The sequence below is a fragment of the Chiloscyllium plagiosum genome, unplaced genomic scaffold (genome assembly GCF_037043375.1).
Source record: "Chiloscyllium plagiosum isolate Xiang-an unplaced genomic scaffold, Cpla_swu_hap1 HiC_scaffold_1, whole genome shotgun sequence".
Lineage (NCBI taxonomy): Eukaryota > Metazoa > Chordata > Chondrichthyes > Orectolobiformes > Hemiscylliidae > Chiloscyllium > Chiloscyllium plagiosum.
The window spans coordinates 119,861,304-119,882,634 of record NW_028270139.1 but is presented as its reverse complement, the minus strand read 5'-3'; the positions used below and the strand labels follow the sequence as shown (position 1 = coordinate 119,882,634).

General features: G+C 42.0%; 1 protein-coding gene across 6 annotated transcripts in view; it reads right to left on the bottom strand.

Annotated features, from left to right (window-relative positions):
* LOC122543507 (ciliary neurotrophic factor receptor subunit alpha-like) overlaps positions 1-21,331 on the bottom strand; it is a 386,379-nt gene that overhangs the window by 21,876 nt on the left and 343,172 nt on the right. The gene's annotated exons all lie outside the window — the stretch shown is intronic.

The following is a 21,331-nucleotide window of genomic DNA, read 5'->3' as shown; positions in this document are numbered from 1 at the left end:
CCTGTTTGAATGGCACCACATCCACAAGAATTCATTTCCTCTACAGCTGATGCTCAGTAGCAGCAGTGTGTACTATCTACAAAATGCACTGCAGAAATTCACCAAAGATTTTGAGATAGCACCTTCCAAACCCACAACCACTTCCATGTAGAAGGACAAGGGTAGCAGATACACGCGAACACTACCACCTGCAAGTTCTTCTCCAAGCCAGTTACCATCCTGACTTGGAAATATATCATCACTTCTTCACTGTCGCTGTGGCAAAATCCTGGAATTCCCTCCCTAATGGCATTGTGGGTCAACCCACAAGAGGTGGACTGCAGCTGTTCAAAAAGGAGCTCCCCACCACCTTCTCAAGGACAACTAAGGACAGGCAATAAATGCTGGCTGGCCAGTTACTCCCACATCCTACAAATGAATAAAAAATTCTGATCTCGACTGTAGAAAAAATAAATTAACAAGTAGGAATGTGCAAAGTTAAAAATCACACAAATACCAGGTTATAGTCCAACAGATTTATTTGGAAGCACTAGCTTTCGGAGCGCTGTTCCTTCATCAGGTGTGGAGGAGCAGCACTCCGAAAGCTAGTGCTTCCAAATAAACCTATTTGACTATAACCTGGTGTTATGTGATTTTTAACTTTGTACATCCCAGTTCAACACCGGCATCTCCAAATCACAAGTAGGAGTGGGATGATGGCCTTGTTTTGGTTAGATGTATGTTTGTATTTATCTCATAGCCATATTCAAAATGTTAATAACCATCATAATCAATACTAACAGTGGAAACCTGGCTCAACTCCAAGCTTTGCTTCAGCTCTGATATCTTAGAAGATACAGCATTCAGCAGAAAATTAGTATTCCCAAGCTAGCAAGGCTTAATTTCAGCTGAACAGGAGAAATTCAGATAAGCTTGGATTTCCAGACCAGATTTAGACTCATTCTTTGTGGAAAGAATCAACTGAAAAGTATCTGGAAATAGGTGTAGAAAATGCTAGAACCACAGGATGCTTTAGTTGACAATTGAATTTAAAATAAAAATATATATTAACATTGGTTTTACAATCATGAATTAAATGAATTAAGTAACATTGTGACCTTTTAAATGTTGCATGGTTGCATTTTACATTTTATTTCTGGATCTGGGTGACTGCTAGTTGACCTGAACAATTCAGGGACCTGAAATGGCATCTACCATCTAGTGTGCGCTAGAGTCACACCTATGGCAGACCAGGTTGGTCGAGCAGTTTTCCAGTCTTAAACCAACTGAAGACAATCTAGCTGTACCCTAGATGTTCCGCTGATGCTTGTTGGCAGATTAACAGATTTTATTGAATTCAGGCAAGATTTGAGGGGTGAATTTAAGCTCCTCTATCCAACAGAAACAGAGTGCTGGCAAATTTAAAATTGAGATGGTCAACATAACTGCTCCAACACTGTGTCAGAAATTACCACACAATTAGATCACAGTTGATCCTGGGTGTTAAACAAAGTGTCAACTTCACAGAAAATGAGCATTCAGCCCCTCTGCGTTTTTCCAAAATTCTTTTAGCTCACGGATGAGCTGTAATTCAATTTCATTTGCCCATATACCTTTGATTCATATACCTCGATGCACTTGCATTACACAAAAAGACCTATTGATTTTGAAAATTTCAATTGTCCCAGCATCAATGTCCTTTTGGGGGAGTGAATTCCAGATTTCCATAATCCTTTGAATGAAAAAGTGCTTCCTGATTTCATTCCCAAATGACCTGGCCCTAATTTTAAGATTATGCGCTCCTGTTCCGGAGTCATCCGGAGGAAACAATTTCTCTGCATATATACTCTATCAAGTTCCTGGATCATTTTAAACAGCTTGATAAGATTACCCTCAAACATGCTTCAGGGAATAAAAACCAACTTTCTATAACCTGTCCTAATAATAAACTCTTTTCCCTGATGTAATTCTAGTGAATCTGCAATGTATAAACTCCAAGGCCAATATATCTCTGATGAGATTCAGTGCCTAAAAACAATGCTCTAGATAAGGTTCAAAAACCCTGTACTAATGAAACATTACTTCCTTAGTTTTCAATTCCAACCATCTTGTGAAAAAGGTTAGTAATTCACTAGCTTTTCTGGTAAATAATACTGTTGCTTTGGGCTTCTGCTCGACTCTCACTATCACCTTGCCCACCACCCCAACCAACCCCCACCAAGTGCATAAACTTGAAACTCCTAACCTTTTGCATCACAGCACGATAGCTCAGTGGTTATCACTGCTGCCTCACAGCACAAAGGTCCCAGGTTCGATTCCATATTCAGGTGATGGCCTGTGTGGAGTCTGCACACTTTCCCTGTGTATGTGTGGGTTTTCTCTGATTTCCTCCCACAGTCCAAAGATGTGCAGGTTAGGTAGATTTGCTGTGCTAAATTGCCAGAGTATTCATGGATGTATAGGCTAGATGGATTAACCATAGAAAATAGGTGAAAGTGAGGACAGCAGATGCTGGAGATTAGAGTCGCAAGTGTGGTGCTGGAAAAGCATAGCAGGTCAGGCAGCGTCCAAGAAGCAGGAGAGTCGATGTTTTAGACAAATTCCTGATGAAGGGCTTTTATCCGAAACATCAACTCTCCTGCTGTTTGGACGCTGCCTGACCTGCTGTGCTTTTCCAGCACCACACTCTAGCCATAGGGTAGGGGTGTAGGATGCTCTTCAGAGGATTGGTGTGGGCTGAATGGTCTGCTTCCACACTGTAGGAAATCTATGAAATAGTCACTACACAGCTATAACCTCTGTGATATGTTTCAAGCATTTTTAGTTGCTATTTTAGATTTTTGGGAGGGAAATGGGGAATCAAGAGTCTGTTCCCATGGTGTGGATTCTAAAGATACTACTTATAAAAACTTGATGCCTTTGAGTATGCCACAAGTAAAACAGACCTCAGAATATACAAACTGGGTCTTCCTTTAAATTAAAAGGGACTGAGTTTACATAATTCCTCTGGCATGTAAATGTGATTTCATGAATACATTCTACTAATTGTGTTTAGAACTCTCCAAGTTTTTGTTTAATGCAGTGCATCCAAGACAAATAACGACACTGAAAATTAATATTTTTATTTCATGCTTAGCACGAGAGCCAGATATTGATGTATTTATGGTTTAGCAAACATCTATAAAAAAAGAACGTGTTTGTTTTACAAAAGTCATTCTGAATGTAGTCGAGTACAACTCGGAAACTGAATCCATCCTGATCAGTTAAAAATAAGCTCACTATTAGAGTGAGAAGTGGAAAGGAATTCCAATTTCTAAGTAAGATATAAAAGGCTGGAGAAACTCAGCAGATCTGGCAGCAGTAGAACAGAGAAACAGAGTTAGCATTTTGAATCCATTAACTTTGAGTCAATGAAAGGTCATTGGACTTGAAACATTAATTCAGTTTCTGTCTCCAAAGGTGCTGCCAAATCTGCTGAATTTTTCCAAACTTTCTGGTTTATTCCAGAATTCCAGAATATGCTGTACTTCGTTTTTATGCAATTCCTACTCCATTGATATATCCAGACAGATTCATTTTATTGTAAAATGGGTTTCTAACAGGATGGCAAAAGCTGTGCATTCCATAATTTACATTATATTTAAAAATATACAGTACAAGGTTTGAACAAAATTGGAATTGAATGCTCTGGGTTTTTTTTGGACTAGTCATATATTTAAAATAAGGTACACCTTTGTTTTTGTAAAAATAACACTAAGTTATGAATACATTTATTATAAAGCAATTTGTATGACTCAATGCATTAAGATAGCTCACCCAATAGTTCAATCAATAAATTTACTTACTCTCAGTTTTGATTTCTCTGAGAGTCAAATCCTAATGGCTTTATAAATGCACTAAGCAACACAAACGGTAAGAGCCTCTACGCAATCTTTGGTTTCTACAGAACAATTCAGCTTCAATTGCATCAGCAGTTAGTGGACTACAGCTTCCACTTGGAGGTACGGAAAATAAAAAGTCAATCTCATCGAGTTAGATGTCAACTCATTCCTGATAATGTCGGCAGAGGGAGACTTGCTCTCCTGGAGAGGGAGATAGTTTAAATGTGAAGTCAGAGCAGAAGTCAATGCCAAGGTTAAAGGACTCACTTCCATTCCCAGAGACATTAAGCCCATTCTTCACATCAGCGTAAAGTTCCCGTGACTCACATCCAAAAGCTCATTCATGCCCTCACCCTACTTCATACCCAGTCTTTTATTTCCCCACCCCCCCACTTATTCATTTTCTAAACAGAACTCTTAAACCCTACAATAACATTTGGAAGTTATTAGATGACTCTAAACCTGTCAAAATAAATAAGCATCACCTGAATAGACATTAGAAAACCAATACCATCTTTGGAAGCTGGCAAAATGCTGCTCTTTCACTTGACAGTTTGCTAATCGTCAGAAATAACCAGATAACCAGATTATTTAACAGTCAGATCTTTTTTAATCGTAGCACAGTCATTAGTTATTTAATAAAGAGATTACAGGAATTACAGCATTTTGTGATGGCTTGTAAAGGAGGCAACACAATTTTATATCTATATCCTTCCCATCTCCAAACACTGTTTATAACTTCACTCTCCAGGTGTTACTTTAGGAAGGTTTCCAAAAAGCAGCATGTGGGGCGCCCAATCCGGTCACCTTCCTGCTCTGTTGAACATAACTGGATATGGAAATGAATTGCCTCTCAACTTCTTATTTTCCCGAATTCCTGACTATGAGCCTTGGTCAGATCAGCAGTATTATTCACCATGAATGAACAATATTCCAAAGCCATTCCCTTTTGTTTATTTTAAAGTTATGAAACTTGCTGACAAGAGTTGTATTATCACCTATCCTATCCTTTGTTGCCTTGAGAAGGTGGATTTCTATCTTTACATTCAGCAGCCCATTTGACAAACATACCTGACAGTGTTGTTAGTTGGGGAGTTCCATGATTTTAACTTAACATCTCTGGAGTAATGACTGAGTACTGATCAAATGTCCCAGATGGTGTCAGATTATTGTAGCTATATCAAGCAAGTGGCAAGTATTGGATGCTATTCAGACTTCTTCTTTGTGAGTGGTGGAGATGCTTTGAAGAGTCAGGAGATGAACCACTCACCACAGAATACCAGCTTCTGTCCTATCCATGGACTTTAATGAATGGTAACTTTTAGGATGCTGATGGACAATCTGCTGTGTTATGTTTCATCGTGTATTAGCATTCCTTTATGGGGTACAGTGTGTCAGTATACCTTTAAGAGACATGCTCATGATATCATTACTGTTACATAACATGTAAACCTGATGGTATAAAAGTTTCAGACTTCATCTCAGCTTGGATCACTTGAAGAATGATATGCTAATGAAAGCAGGCTTGTCTTTGTAACAGAATAGCTTAATATTTGGCTCAACCATCTTTAGCTGCTTCAGCAATGGCCTTCCCTCCATCATGTGAAGATGTTCACTGATGATTGCACAATGTTCAGCACCATTTCTGACTCCTCAGATACAGAAGCAGCTATTGTCCAAATGCAGCAAGACCTGGACAATATCTGAGTTTTGGGGAAGGGTCACTCGATCCAAAACCTTGACTCTATTTTTTTTCCACAGAGGCTGCCAGACCTGCTGAGCTTTTCCAGCAAACTCTATTTTTCTTGTTAATATCTGAGTTTACACTTGCAGTCAAGGAACATTCATGCCACACAAGTGCCAGGAAATGATCATTTCAAATGAGAGAGAATCTAACCAGCACTTCTGGACAATCAATGCATTGTCATCACAGAATCCCCCATTATCTACATCTAGTGGGTATCATTGACCAGAAACTGTACAGGACCAACTGTATAAATGCTGTGGCTACAACAGCAACTTAGAGGCTAGGAATCCTGCAACCTGTAGCTCGCCGCCTGAATCCCAAAAGCCTGTCTACCATCTAAAGTGGTAAAATTAGGAGTGTGATGGAATACTCCCCACTTGCTTGAAAGATTGCAGGTCCAAGAACACTCAAAATACTTGGCACCACCTTTTGTTTGGTGTCTCTGATGCTCAGTAGCAGCAGTATGTACCATCTACAAGCAATGCGGAAATTAACTAAAGATTCTTAGACATCGCTTTCCAAATCCACGACCATTTTAACTTAGGAAGGCAAGGCAGCAGATACATGAGACCACCTTCACCTGCAAGTTCCTCTCTAAGGTACTCACCATCCTGCCTTGCAAATATATTGCTATTTCTTCAGTATCATGGGGTCAAAAGCCTGGAACTTCTTCACTAACTATAGCGGTTCAAGAAGGCAGCTCACCACCACCTTCTCAGGGACAACTGAAGAGAGACAAGAAATAAATGTTGGCCCAGTAAGTGACACCCACATCCCTGTGAATGAATATCAAAAGGTAGCAGTTGGGCCTTTCTTGTTGGAAATGGTCACTGGCACATGGGTGGCGTGCATATTATTTGTCATTTACCAGCCAGATGTCATGCTGTGCTATGCATGTGGGTGTTGTTTCATGTCATAAGAATTGTGAATGGCACTGTACACTGTAATCATGAGCAAACTCTCCCACATCTGATACAGTAATTGTAGGAAGGACATTGATGGTGTAGTTGAAGGAAGTTAGACTCCAGGATGCTGCCCTAAGGAATGTCCCCACTGCAGGAGTTCTCAAGGAGTGTGGGATTTCTGCTGTACTTACACCAGCAGCACTATTGCACAATAATAGAAGCTCCAAGGAAATGCCAGGACTTTAGGTCCAAGCACGGCATAAAACAAAATCCCAGCAAGTCAAAAACACTGACAATGGAATACCATAAAAGAAGTAGAGTTCTGAAGTTTGGAGCAGTGACCTTTTCTAATTCTTTGTATCCTAGATTATGAAAAATGTTCCAACAGTAGATTTAATGGATATTTTCTGGAAGTGGCAAAGAAAATATGTGTAGACTGAGGACTAATACATTTCAATTATTCAAAGGAAGTGTATGAAATGCTCGATTGACGTTATGATTAATGTAGAAGGGTCACGCTCACTGGGTGAATTAAAAAAAAGCTCTCCTTAATCTGTTTGCCCAGGGTGAACAAAAGTTCACTGCAGTCAGGGGTTATAATTCCAAATCTCCTCTACAATCACCTGCTCCACTCCCTGCAGCCCTTACCCCCCACTCCTCCCACAATCCTGTGGAATGAGGGCTAACTGCGATCCTCCTTAGTTATGAAAGCAGAGGTGAACAACCTTTAAACTATATTCAATCAAGTCAGAAAAAAAAAGCCTCTGAGCATAGCAGTATGAATTAACGACAGGTCGGAACTGATCAGGGCACTTTTGCCCCCTTCAATTTAACTTCAGTTAACCATTAACTATCCAAGAGTGGCCTTAATATAGCATGATAAACTGACTTCTAATATTGCATGGTTACTCTTCGACTCAGAATGGCTGTGAAGTGAAGAGAAAAAGAACAGTGACTGGCTGAGAGAGGGTTGGGATGCGGTAAGGAATAGTCAAAAGTATCAGGTCACATGTGAACAACATACCTATTGGCTCACCATGCCTTAGGAGAGAAAAAAATCAGATTACTGTATGTTATTTGATTATAATGTGGTCATAAGAAAGCGACATTTCCAGAAATTAAAGTTGCTTTTCTGTTAAATCTGTAAGCTAAGTTATTGTTCAAGAAAGAGAGTAAATCAACAGCTTCCCTAGAGGAAAACAATCGTTTATCTTGAAATAATACTTTACTTGCATGTACATCTGATATACAGCTATTTTTAAAATTCAACTTTACATGTATCGCACCCTCGACCTTGTCTCACTAAACTCCCTGAGATTTACACCAACATAAAAGAATATTTTGCAATTATTTCATAAAGGTTTGTCATTTACTATCTCTTTGGTAATACTTTGCTCATGACCTGGTCATTCCAGTCAATTTTCACTTAATGACTGTTTTATCCTTCAAACATGCGTATTTCTTTCTAAAATTGGAAATATTTTCATTTGTTTTAAATGGGGGATGGGGTACATTTTCAGCTATCCACACCACTACAAGACTGCAGCCCAAGCCCATCAACAAAGAAATAAGGTCAATAAAACAAACAAAGAATCAGCAAAGTGCTTATTAAATAGGTGCCTATTGTGTTAATCTTATCTAGTGCTGTGAGATAACATTGGGTGAGTAAAATTTACCTCTAACAGTGTAGGAATGTTTTTTGTTCAGGGAAGGTCTTGGTGCTGTTTGGATATTAGCTTGTCAGTGCAGTCAAAAATACTGTACATCAAGTAAATTGCAATTTTATGATAAGGTTCAAATTGAAAGATAATTACTTCCACTAATTCATCAGTTCAATGAAGCAAACAGAAAGAGATGATGATTTTGTTATGAAAAACTCTAAAGCACAAATCTCAAGCAAGGTGATGTGTCATGAATCCATCAATAATTTTCCTGCCGCAACATGCAATTTTCGAATTTGAACTTAGAAGCACAAGTCCACATAGCCTTTTTTCTGCAGGTTGAATTGCAGTACTACCTAGTTATGCAAAAACACTTGTTATTTTTATGTCATATTTTAATGAATTTTCTTCTTGTGGGTGGCAGGGTGGCACAGTGGTTAGCACTGCTGCCTCACAGCGCCAGAGACCCGGGTTCAGTTCCCGCCTCAGGCGACTGACTGTGTGGAGTTTGCACGTTCTCTCCGTGTCTGTGTTGGTTTCCTCCGGGTGCTCTGGTTCCTCCCACAGTCCAAAGATGTGCAGGCCAGGTGAATTGGCCATGCTAAATTGTCCGTAGTGTTAGGTAAGGGATAAATGTAGGGGTATGGGTGGGTTGCGCTTCGGCGGGTCGGTGTGGACTTGTTGGGCCGAAGGGCCTGTTTCCACACTGTAATCTAATCTAATCCTTGCAATTTTATTCACTTTTCCTTTTATGATATAGACTGGAATGCACAGAATCAAATAGAACAGGACACAATTTGCCAATGGTAATTAGACCTAATCCTCTTTCACCAAAGCCCTTCAATATTTTTTTTCTCTGTAGATGTATTGCCCCAATTTCAATTTGAAAGTTACTCTGGAATCATCTTCCTTCAGTCAGGGCCTGTCAGACATCATAACTCATTGCAGATATATTAAAGACAAACTCAACTCCCCTTGGTTATTTTGACATCTAACATAAATCTGTGTCCTCTGGTTACCAATCCTCCTGCCTGTCGAAACAGTTTCCACCTAGTCACTCTATCAAAATTCCTCAATCTGAACATTTCTATTTAGTTTAATACAATATATAAAATGTCAAGTTATGCTCCATTTTTGCATTCATCCATTGTTGAATGGTCGTGCTTGTGTCCAGTGTTGTATTCATCACTCTATGGAACATGACAGTACCTGTAAGCTAAGTTGGCCCTCTCCTATGTATTGTAAAGGACACTGTCTGAGAGCACACTCACTGAGTATAACTGTCATAGGTAGACTCAAATCGCTGCAAGGATATTGCATGAGATGAACCATCAATGCTTAAGCCCCTCATTTTCATAACGTGGCTGATTGCTCCCACCATACCCAGGACACTAGCCCACTTCACACCTCCATGCCCCTAAAACACTCTCTTGTCTGACCTTGGATTCCTCTCACACTCCTCCATGGAACTCCCACTCCACCACCTCCAGTCACCAATAGTGCTGGTCCTGAGACCTCATGCAAACTGCCATTCTCCTGTTCCCCTCCACCATGCCACAGATTTTAACAAGAAAAATCACGAGCATCAGACACAAATTCACAACACTGCTGAAACCACTGTTGGACAAAAATGAACCAGATGCTGCAAGATATATACATTCACTGACTTTATCAATATGTAGGATGCAATTACAAACATTTTAGTATAATAAGCATTCATGGCATGCACATGTATTCATGTAGGAACCTGCCAGGGTACTGTGAGAGATACAACCCACCATAATCACACTGCTAAGTTAATCACTACATTTGGATCTACTATCAAAAAAGTGAAATTTCAGCTCCTGTCTCATTCGGTTACCTTGCTCACTCTGTTTCCTGCTTTTAGATTTTAGATTACTTACAGTGTGGAAACAGGCCCTTCGGCCCAAAAAGTCCACACCGACCTGTCGAAGCGCACCCACCCAGACCCATTCCCCTACGTTTACCCCTGCACCTAACACTACAGGCAATTTAGCAAGGCCAGTTCACCTAACCTGCACATTTTATCGACTGTGGGAGGAAACCGGAGCACCCGGAGGAAACCCACGCAGACACGGGGAGAATGTGCAAACTCCACACAGTCAGTCACCTGAGGCAGTAATTGAACCTGGGTCTCTGGCGCTGTGAGGCAGCAGTGCTAACCACTGTGCCACCGTGCCGCTCATAAAACTGTCTCTGTTGTAAGGGGGCATTTAACAATCAGAATCAAGCTTAAAGCACATTTGTTGTTCTCAGGAATTCATAGACTCAGATATTTACAAAACAAGGCTGGTTGGCCCATGTGTCCACATTAATAAACAAAGATCTCACCAAAATAATCCCATTTTCCAACTTTTGGAACTTAGCCCTTGAGGCTATAGCAATCCAAGTTAATTTTGAAATGCTGCTTAAATGTTTCAAGAGTCTCTGCCTCAACCACACTTTCAGGCAGTGAGCTCCAGACTCGCACAATCACCAGTGAAAAAAAACTCAATTCTCCCCATAGCAATCTACCTCTTACCTTACTTATTCTTATTAACATTAAAAGTGCCTTCCTTTCCACTCTTATGTCCTATGCTTATAAAGCTCCATCAGATCCCTTTTCAATCTTCGTTGGCCAAGAAAAGAAATCCCAGCCTATCTAATCGTCCCTTATATTTCAGCCCTCCTGGTAAATTTTCTCAGCATCCAATTGAACACAATTACATACTTCCTATAATGTGGCGAGCAGAACTCTGAGCAGTACTCGAGTTGTGTTACAACCAGTGTTTTAAACAGTTTCAGCATATGCCCTTGCTCTTGTGCTCTATGCTTTGACTAATAAAGGCAAGTATCCCATATATCTTCTTAACTACCTTCTCTTCTGAGATCGGTGGCTACACACACTATCTTCAGTACTATCCATGGTCCAACCCTTCAAACCCTTGCCATGTTTCAGAATCATAGAATCCATTCGGTGCTGCTCCTCCATTTGGCCCATTGAGTTTGCACCGAAGAGTACATCCTCCCAGACAATCCGCCCCAATCCCCTTCATCCCGCATTTATCATGACTAGTCCACCTGGCCTGCACATCAGGTAGTCTGCCTAGACTCTATGGGCCAAGTTAGCATGGCCAATCCACAAAACCTGAATATCAATGACTGTGGGAGGAAACCGAAGCAGCCAGTGGATATCCATGCAGACACAGGAAGAACATGCAAATTCTACACAGACAGTCGCCTGTGGCTGGAACTGAAGCTTGGGCTCTGGTGATGTGAGGCAGCAGCACTAACCAGAGCCACCAATCCACCCTGTCCATGTGTCTTAGCTCACACTTTTCCACTGCCCTGCTCACCTGACAGTCTGTTGATATCTTCTCACTGTATATGGCTTTCCCTTCACTATTCAACAACCTACCAAGCTTTAATGACACCAGCAATCCTCTTGATCATACCTCTCAATTTAAGTGTAAATCATTAATGTACACCGCAAACAGCAAAGCACCAGGGATGTGAATTAAAACATTGAAAATTTATTGCTCAGATCATTTGTAATTTCCAAAATAATTTCTTGAGGTAATCACAACTGATAGGAAAACGAGTCTTGGTGTTGCAAAAATTGCTAAGCATTGCCACTTGAAAATAAAAATACAGGTAGTTCTCCTACAATGCTGTCGTTGCACTCCTGTGCAACAGTGTCTTATTGAAACATAAATAACGGGGCCTATGGGAAAAACAGGGTTGGGGTGAACCATCAAAAATATCAGCAAAAATTGAAACAAAAATAGTTGTTAGCTTAACACAAACAATAGCACAGCCTAAGTAAATCTTCAAATCGTATATATTAATGAAATAATATCGTGAATGTAAAACTTTAACACTAAAATAACTGCCGACATCATGGCACCTTTCATGAAGCTCCTTACCAGAAAGCTAATGAGCCAACTGACCACGTGATGCCGACGTGGAAGTCCAGTTCTCCTTAAGATTCTCCCCCAGTTTGAAATAAAGTTCCTTCTAAATGTTGTATCCAATTCCCAGCTTCAAGCGAAGTTTCAAGACTTGCAGAGCTGATTGCATTCCTGTTTTAGCTGAAAACACTGAATTTGCATTTTGCAGATGGAGGACCCTGAGGCTGGGTTTTGCTGTTCAGCTCGTGCCAGGGATGCAATCGCATAACAGTGAATGGGAATTTGCTTTACTAAAGAAAAGGTCTGTAATTCACAAATTGTGTTACAAACAAATCACGTTTAATAAACGTTCATTATAGGAGAACTACCTGTAAATGTCACTAAAGCAACCGTGTATTTAGTAACCATTCCAAAGAATTAGAATAAACAAGCAGTCTATATCCAGGTATGCAGTTGTGATTTTTTTCTAAGAAGAATATTTCCTCCACTCAACTCCCCAAGAACCAATTACAAAATTCTCAAGTAATTGCTTGCAAAGATTGCATTTTAATCTCCGAGGGCAGTGTTACCAGATCTCAGACCACCAACAGTGTCCATAATGCTGCCTGATTTTTATCTTTCTTTCACTCCCAATGTTAACAGATCTTGGAATGTGAACTGCATCAAGTCTATATCCTACTCCCCTAGAAATAATCAAAGATATCACAGAATTCCTACAGTGTGAAAGCAGGCCGTTCAGGCCATTGAGTCTACACCGACCCTCTGAAGAGCACATCATCCCCTACTCTATCCCTGTAACTCCAGTACCTCCCATGGCTAATCCACCTAAATGACACGTCCCTAGACATTATAGGCAATCCACCTAATTTGCATATCTCTGCACTGTGGGAGAAAACTGGAGTACCTGGAGGAAACACACGCAGACATGGGAAGAACATGGGGATTCCTGGCGCTGTGAGGCAGCAGTGCTATCCATTGAGCCACCGTGCCGCCCAATAATCAAATCCAGGTTCTTCAGCCAGAGTGCTGCTTAATTATGAAACTTTTTTTTCATGTTGATAATCTCTTGCAGCATAGCAGTGATATTACTTAGAGCAGTCAGAGACTTTGAACAATGCTGTCTCAACAAGAGTTTAAATCCCACCATGGCAGTTGGTGAAATTTAAATTCAGATAATTCATAAATCTGGTTTAAAAAAGAATAGTCTCTGTACTTATGATTGTGAAACCCCCAGACTTCAATAGAAGTCTATTTGCTTATTAATGTCCAAGTGCTCAGTCTCTCTAGACAGAATCTTCAAGGCCCACTGGAGCATATAGAAAGGTGAAGTGATTTAACTTAATTGGTTGGACGGCTAAAATTTAGATTCTCAATATCAGGTTCTCAGGTGCATCAACTTTCCTGACCAATATGGTTGGAAACCTCTTTTTGCATTCCTTAGCATGCCATGAATACTCCTTAACCACCCATCCTGAGGGAATTATAGTCATATTCACAATCTTGTTGGGTAAAATATGTACTGTATTCACAAACCTGACCATACGTATACCTGGCAGGTGGCTTAAGTAAATGAGCAAAAAACCTGCAGATAAAATGTAATTTACAATAGAGAGGGGTTTATGAATCCTCATGCAGAAATCTCAAGAAACGATCACAAAAATTTAACAGATAATAGGTAAGGCAAATGGAATGTTTGCCTTTATTTCAAAGAGAAAGGAATCATGTTTCAGAAACTTGATTGAGCTTTTTGAAGAATAACAAAGAGGATTGATGAAGGCAGAGCGGTAGATGTGATCTATATGGACTTCAGTAAGGCGTTTGTCAATGTTCCCCACGGGAGACTGAATAGCAAAGTTAGATCTCATGGAATACAGGGAGAACTAGCCATTTGGATACAGAACCAGCTGAATTGTAGAAGACAGAGAGTTGTGGTGGAGGGTTGCTTTTCAGACTGGAGGCCTGTGACCAGTGGAGTGCCACAAGGATCGGTGCTGGGTTCACTACTTTTTGTCATTTATATAAATGTTTTGGATGCGAACAGAGAAGGTATAGTTAGTAAGTTTGCAAATGACACCAAAATTGGAGGTGTAGCAGACAGCGAAGAAGGTTACCGCAGAGTACAACAGGATATTGATCAAATGGGCCAATGGGCTGAGAAGTGGCAGATGGAATTTAATTTAGATAAATGCAAGGTGCTGCATTTTGGAAAAGAAAATCAGAGCAGGACTTATACATTTAATGGTAAGGTCCTGGGGAGCATTGCTGAACAAAGAGACCTTGGAGTGCAGGTTCTTGGTTCCTGAAAAGTAGAGTCGCAGGTAGATAGGATAGTGAAGAAGGAGTTTAGTATGCTTTTCTTTATTGATCAGAGCATTGAATATAGCAGTTAGAAGGTCATGTTTTGGCTGTATGGACATTGGTTGGGCCAGTTTTGGAATATTGCATGCAATTCTGGTCTCCCTATCAGAAGGATATTGTGAAACTCGAAAGGGTTCATAGAACATAGAACATAGAACATAGAAGAATACAGCGCAGTACAGGCCCTTTGGCCCTCGATGTTGCGCCGATCCAAGCCCACCTAACCTATACTAACCCACTATCCTCCATATACCTATCCAATGCCCGCTTAAATGCCCATAAAGAGGGAGAGTCCACCACTGCTACTGGCAGGGCATTCCATGAACTTACGACTCGCTGAGTGAAGAACCTACCCCTAACTTCAGTCCTATATCTACCCCCCCTTAATTTAAAGCTATGCCCCCTTGTAATACCCGACTCCATACGCGGGAAAAGGTTCACACTGTCAACCCTATCTAACCCCCTAATCATCTTGTACACCTCAATCAAGTCACCCCTAAACCTTCTTTTCTCTAATGAAAACAGCCCCAAGTGTCTCAGTCTTTCCTCATACGATCTTCCTTCCATACCAGGCAACATCCTGGTAATCCTCCTCTGCACCCGTTCCAGTGCCTCCACGTCCTTCCTATAGTATGGCGACCAAAACTGCACACAATATTCCAGATGCGGCCGCACCAGAGTCTTAAACAACTGCATCATGACCTCAGGACTCCGGAACTCAATTCCTCTACCAATAAAAGCCAGTACGCCATATGCCTTCCTCACCGCACTATTTACCTGGGTGGCAACTTTCAGAGATCTGTGTACATGGACACCAAGATCCCTCTGCTCATCCACACTACCAAGTATCCGACCATTAGCCCAGTACCCCATCTTTTTGTTATTCTTCCCAAAGTGAATCACCTCACACTTAGCTACATTGAATTCCATTTGCCACCTTTCTGCCCAGCTCTGCAGCTTCTCTATATCCTGCTGTAACCTGCCACATCCTTCCTCACTGTCAACAACTCCTCCGACTTTCGTATCATCCGCAAACTTGCTCACCCAACCTTCTAACCCCTCTTCCAGGTCATTTATAAAAATGACAAACAGCAATGGTCCCAAAACAGATCCTTGCGGAACACCGCTAGTGACGGCACTCCATGAAGAAACTTTGCCATCAACTACTACCCTCTGTCTTCTTCCATCCAGCCAATTCCTAATCCAAACCTCCAACTCACCCTCAATGCCATATCTCCGTATTTTCTGCAGTAGCCTACCATGGGGAACCTTATCAAACGCCTTACTAAAATCCATATATACCACATCTACCGCTTTCCCCTCATCAACCTCCTTCGTCACCTTTTCAAAGAATTCAATAAGGTTTGTGAGGCACGACCTGCCCTTCACAAAACCATGCTGACTATCCTTGATCACATTATTCCTATCCAGATGTGCATAAATCCTATCCCTTACAATTCTCTCTAAGACTTTGCCCACAACAGAAGTGAGACTCACCGGCCTATAGTTACTAGGGTTATCCCTACTCCCCTTTTTGAACAAGGGAACCACATTTGCTATCCTCCAGTCTTCTGGCACTACTCCTGTAGACAAAGAGGACATAAAAATCAAGGCCAATGGCTCTGCAATCTCCTCCCTTGCTTCCCAGAGAATCCTAGGATAAATGCCATCAGGCCCAGGGGACTTATCTATTTTCACCTTTTCCAGGATTTCCAACACCTCTTCTCTACATACCTCAAAGCCATCCATTCTACTTATTTGTGACTCAGTATTCGCATCAACGACAATGCCCAGTTCCTGAGTAAATACTGAAGAAAAGTATTCATTCAGTGTCTCCCCAATCTCTTCCGCCTCCACACGCAACTTCCCACTACTATCCTTGACTGGACCTATTCCTACCCTAGTCATTCTTTTATTCCTAACATACCTATAGAAAGCCTTAGGGTTTTCCCTAATCCTACCGACTAAGGACCTTTCATGTCCCCTCCTTGCTGCTCTTAGCTCTCTCTTCAGGTCCTTCCTGGCTACCCTATAACTCTCAATCGCCCCAATTGAACCTTCACGTCTCATCTTGAGATAGGCCGCCCTCTTACATTTAACAAGGGATTCCAATTCCTTATTAAACCACGGCTCCCTCGCACGACCCTTTCCTCCCTGCCTGACAGGTACATAATTATCAAGGACACTCAATAGTTACTCCTTGAACAAGCTCCACATATCATTTACACTCTTGCCTTGGAGTCTACTTTTCCAAGCCACACATCCTAAGTCATGCCTCACCGCATCATAATTTGGGGCGGCACGGTGGCACGGTGGCACAATGGTTAGCACTGCTGCCTCACAGCACCAGAGACCCAGGTTCAGTTCCCGCCTCAGGCGACTGACTGTGTGGAGTTTGCACGTTCTCCCCGTGTCTGCGTGGGTTTCCTCCGGGTGCTCCGGTTTCCTCCCACAATCCAAAGATGTGCAGGTCAGGTGAATTGGCCATGCTAAATTGCCCGTAGTGTTAGGTGAAGAGGTAAATGTAGGGGAATGGGTCTGGGTGGGTTGCGCTTCGGCGGGTCGGTGTGGACGTGTTGGGCCGAAGGGCCTGTTTCCACACTGTAATCTAATCTAATCTAATAATTTCCCTGACCCCAGCTATAACTCTTGCCCTGTAATACACACTTATCCCTCTCCATCACGAGAGTAAAAATCACCGAATTATGGTCACTATCCCCAAAGTGCTCACCTACCTCTAATTCTAACACCTGGCCTGGTTCGTTACCCAGAACCAAATCCAGTATGGCCTCACCTCTTGTTGGCTGTTCAGAAAGGATTTACAAGGATGTTGACAGGGTTGGAGGATCTGAGCTATAGGCAGAGATTGAAAAGACTGGGGCTGTTTTCCTTCAAGTGTCGGAGTCTGAGGGGTGACCTTATAGAGCTTTATAAAATCATGAGGGGCATGGAATAGGGTAAATAGGCAAAGTCTTTTCCCTGGGTTCGGGGAGTCCAGAACTGGAGGGCATAGGTTTAGGGTGAGAGGGAAAAAATATAAAAGAGACCTCAGGGGCAACCTTTTCACACAGTGTGTATGGAACGAGCTGCCAGAGGAAGTGGTGGAGGCTGGTACAATTACAGCATTTAAAAGGCATCTGGATGGGTATATGAATAGGAAGGGTTTAGAGGGATATGGGCCAAGTGCTGGCAATGGGAGTAGATTAGGTTAGGATGTCTGGTTGGCATGGACAAGTTGGACCGAAGTCGAGAGTATGGTGCTGGAAAAGCACAGCAGGTCAGGCAGCATACAATGAGCAGGAAAATCGACGTGTCGGGCAAAATCCCTTCATTCCTGATGCTGCCTGACTTGCTGTGCTTTTCCAGCACCGCACTCTCAACTCTATTCTCCAGCATTTGCTGTCCTCACATTTGCCAAATTGTACTGAAGTGTCTGTTTCCATGCTATGCATCTTTAAGATGCTATGGCTTTATGAATATAAAAATAGGGAAGTCTTGCAAAAACTACACATGGCAGTAGTCGGATCCCAACTGAAATGCAGTTGTGGTCCCCTTATCTAAGGAAATATATACCTGCATTGGCGGTAATCTAGAGAATGTTCACTAGGCCCAGGTATGGAGAGACTGTCTTATGGAGAAAGGTTGAGTAGGCTGGGCCTGTACTCATTGGAATTCAAAGGAATGAGAGGAGGCCATAATGAAACATTCAAGAGTCTTAGTGGACTTGACGGGGTAGATGCAGAACAATTACTTTGCTTTTTGGGAGAGTCCAGGACCAGAGGGCATAATCTCATAATAAGTGGTTGCCTATTTAAGATGGAAATAATGAAGAATTTCTTCACTCTGAATAAGGTGAATCTGTGGAATTCTTTACCTCAGAGGGCTGTCAAGGCTGGGTCATTACGGATATTCAGGTCCTAGAGAGACAGAAGTTTGGAGTCAGATTTTACAACAGTTTTGTTGACAGAGCCTTGCCAAGTCATTGTGCAGATGGCTTGGTTGCATGATTCATTTTTCTTGTCAGATTGTACCTTGTCTGCACACTGACTTTCTCTTAAATGCAGTCCATAGTTTGATCTGAGCTTTGCATTCCAATATTTGGTTTCAATTTACCTGTTCTCAATTCTCAAGTCACTGAAATTGGCCTTTCACGAATTAAGTATGTTTTACTTCAGACAGCTCCTTGGCCTTTTCCACAGCTAATCAAAACCTTATGATACAATGATCACTGTTCCTTAAGAAAGTCCCCAACAAACATTTGATCCTCTTTACCCAGTTCATTGTCAAAATCAGATTCAGCAATGCTTTGTTCCTCATTGGTTTGGAAATACATTGCTCAATAAAAGTCTCTTAACACACCTCAGTACCCCCTTCTCTTCCCTGTGGGGTTAGTTTGATGGAGTGTGGTGTGGTGGTTGAGGAGCACGCTGTTCACCTCAAGGGTAGAAAAGTCAGTCTTGATCCTGTCAGCTTCAAAAGGGTTACTACTGCAGTGACGACATGCTGAGTCATCCCCCACAAGGGGGATTTGTACCTCTCAAATCTTAAAGAGGTGCCAACCCTGTCTGTTTGGCTGACAACGGAGTGATTCCATAAGCACAGAACAGATGAACGAATGAATTAAAAGCAGGAGTAGGCGCAAACTTTATTTGACAAGGCCATGCTTCCCCCCCACCCCTCCCTTTTATCTCTCTACCCTGGAGGCTCCGTGCCTCTATTCCTGATGAAGGGATTTTGCTCGAAAAGTCAATTTTCCTGCTCCTCGGATGCTGCCTGACCTGCTGTGCACTTCCAGCACCACTCTGATCTAAACTCTGATTGAGATTGTGGTCTCAGCGCTACATTCTTGCCTGCAACTATTAACGTATGATATGAATACAGCAGTGAGCACCACTCGGTGACTGCAGGGAGCTATGAGAGGATCATCCAGTGATGCTGGGGATACAAGGAAGTCAGAATTTTTGCTCGTTGTGAGATTCAGAACAAGGTGAATCAAGAGGGAAGTGGGGTTTCAAAGCAGCATAATGTGGAAGTATGCACTTGGGGGACATATAAGGTCCATAACCCCCATTCCTTCCCACCATTTAGCCACAGTTGCGAAAGTAACAAGTTGGTCTCCTTCATTCTGTCTTTCTCAAGCCTCAAGTATTATGACAGGGCAGGTCCTCAGTAGGTCTAAGGGTGGGTGAGCTGGCTAATGGAAGACACTGCTTAAGCATGTATTTTATATTACATTTAGACCACCTATAAAATACCAAAGATGGCTCTTTTCTGTGTCTCATTTCCCATTCTTATGTTATGACCTGGTGCCTATTCCCCACCAATTAATTTAAACCCTCTATTACAGCACTAGCAAACCTCCCCCAGAGGAATTGAGTCTTAGATTTCTTGTCTTCTACATGTCACCCATCTCCAAGACCCAGCCCCGGTAACACAGGTATCCAAAACCCAATGTCCTGCCTCATCTTTCTAATCACACATGCATCTATTCTATCCTTTTATTTAAGTATGTCCTAGAACATGATACTGGGAACATATGGGGCTAATACATTTGAGGTCCTGCTTGTTTATTTGTTTCCTATCTCCATATACTCTCTCTTCAGGATTCACTCCTTTTTCTACCTATGTCACTGGTACCGATATGGATCACAACTGCTGATCATTCACCCTCCACCCTGGCTTGTCCCTAGCTATAGAATCACCCGCCACCATTCCTTTCCTAATATTTCTCCTACCTCCCTGCATGGCTAAGTGGTGCTATGGGGTTAGCACCAGCTACACTTCCTGCAGTAGCCACCACATGCACCAGATTTCAGAAGCAAACACTAGTCAGAGACCATGATGCATTCTGGAGTTAATGTGCAGCCTGCCCTGTCCTCTTTGACCATCTAATTATTAGCCAAATCTTTTCTGCCTGCACATCATAAGCTGCAAGATGATCACCTCTCGAAATGTGCTGTTCAGTGATGTTAGTTACTGCTGAAATTCAGCATCCTGGTACTTCAGCTACTCCAACTGATGATGCTTCCTGGACATATTGAATTCCAGCATGGAACAGGATGAGTATTTCATGGGACTAAACTCTCCTGCCTTACCTCGAATTAGCAGAATTAAGTCAAAACAAATTAACGTGTTAAATAAACACTCACTGGTTACACATCAATCAGGTACTTAGCGTGTGATGATAGCACTTTGTTTTAATCAGTAGATTAACTTATATATTCTACTTAATCCTTATTAAGATTTCACACGTTTTAATTCAACGAAAAAGATACAAACCCTTTAGTCTAACTATTTGGCCTACATTTTACTTTTATCCACCTAGATATAATTAATTAAATACTATTAATAATCATTTCATAAATTATACAATCTATAAAATGTGATACATTAATTGTGTGTTATTGAATACACTCTTTAATTTTTATCCGGAGTAATTGCTTTAGTTTGATCAAATGACATTCTTACCTGTCCAATTAACCACTTAAAATTGTAATACAAAATCAAGTTTTTTTTTATGACCACAGCATCAAGAATCACACCCAGACTCACTCCTCTCCCCTGCTCCCAGCCTCACTCCCCTCCCCCCTTCTCCCAGCCCCACTGCCCTCCCCCCTGCTCCCAGCCCCACTCCCCTCCCCCCCGTTCCCAGCCTCACTCCCCTCTCCCCCCTGCTCCCAGCCTCACTCCCCTCCCCTCCGCTCCCAGCCACACTCCCCTCCCCCCTGCTCCCAGCCTCGCTCCCCTCCTCCCCTCCCAGCCTCACTCCCCCCTCCCCCGCTCCCAGCCTCACTCCCCTCTCCCCGCTCCCAGCCTCACTCCCCTCTCCCCTGCTCCCAGCCTCACTCCCCTCCTCCCCTTCCAGCCTCACTCCCCTCTCCCCCGCTCC